General features: G+C 40.8%; 1 pseudogene; it reads right to left on the reverse strand.

The window, feature by feature from the left end:
• Positions 1-208: 208 nt before the first annotated feature.
• Positions 209-1,038, reverse strand: LOC103582991 (annotated as a pseudogene).
• Positions 1,039-1,188: the final 150 nt, after the last annotated feature.

Raw genomic sequence — 1,188 nt, forward strand, 5'->3', positions numbered from 1 at the left:
AAAAAAGTTATAAAGTGAGCTTACTTTTATTTTTACTTGTAATAGGACATATACCTGTGCCTTTTATTTGTCCCACAGAATGTCTCTATTAGATTGATTCTGATCTCAAATGATAATTTATTCTACTTTTTTTTCTGATAGTTTGGTATACATAGATTAGCACCCCTAGAGAATTCATTGAATTGACTAAATTGTCCATTGTTAGAATTTAATGTCTCTTTGTTCCTTTAGAACTAGTAACAAACATGTTCACTGTTGGAGACATTCTTCCTCTATCTCTAGTAAACTTTTCACACCAGAGTTTTTCCATAGCGTTTTTCATCTCTGAATTTCTCAGGGTGTATATTAAAGGATTCAGCATGGGAGTGATAACCGTATAAACCACAGTCATGGATTTATCAATGGGAAAGTTGGAAACANCCAGACAGATTGCTCCACCATTGGCCACCACAGTGAGGCCAATAATGGAGGTGTCAGTGCATGCAAGTTCCAATAATGGGTACATGTCACAGACAAAGTGGTCAATGACATTGGGGCCACAGAGAGGGAGATTGTACACAAAGACAAGTTGAACCATAGAGTGCACAAAACCTCCAACCCAGGCCACCACAAACAGCAGGATGCACATCTTTCGACCCATGATGGTCAAGTAGTGCAGTGGCTTACAGATGGCCACATAGTGATCATAGGCCATCACCACCAGAAGGAAGACCTCAGCACCCCCAAATAAGTGTCCTATGAAGAGCTGCCCCATGCAAGCTGGAAAGGAAATAGTGTTTTTATCATGGAGGAAGTCTATAATCAATTTGGGTGAAATAACAGAGGAATAAACGGCATCTATGAGTGACAGACAGGCAAGGAAGAAGTACATTGGGGAGCCAGGGGGGGACTGGCAATAACAGTCACCACAATGAGCAGGTTTCAGAGCATCATCACAACGTATATGAATAAAAACAGGACAAGTAATGCTTTTTGCATGTCAGGGTCATGAGAGAGGCCCAGGAGTACAAATTCTGTGATATTGTTACTCTGTCCCATTTCTTCTTTTGGATGGCTTGGAACAGAGATGAGAGCTCCAGAGAACAGGACCTGTAATGAAATTGACAATAGAAGTATGGATATGTCCGTTATATGATGAGCCCATCTTCACTGTTATGTCACGCACAGTGCTTCACACACAATTAGCAT

The sequence above is a fragment of the Galeopterus variegatus genome, unplaced genomic scaffold (assembly GCF_000696425.1).
Source record: "Galeopterus variegatus unplaced genomic scaffold, G_variegatus-3.0.2 Scaffold18878, whole genome shotgun sequence".
NCBI lineage: Eukaryota > Metazoa > Chordata > Mammalia > Dermoptera > Cynocephalidae > Galeopterus > Galeopterus variegatus.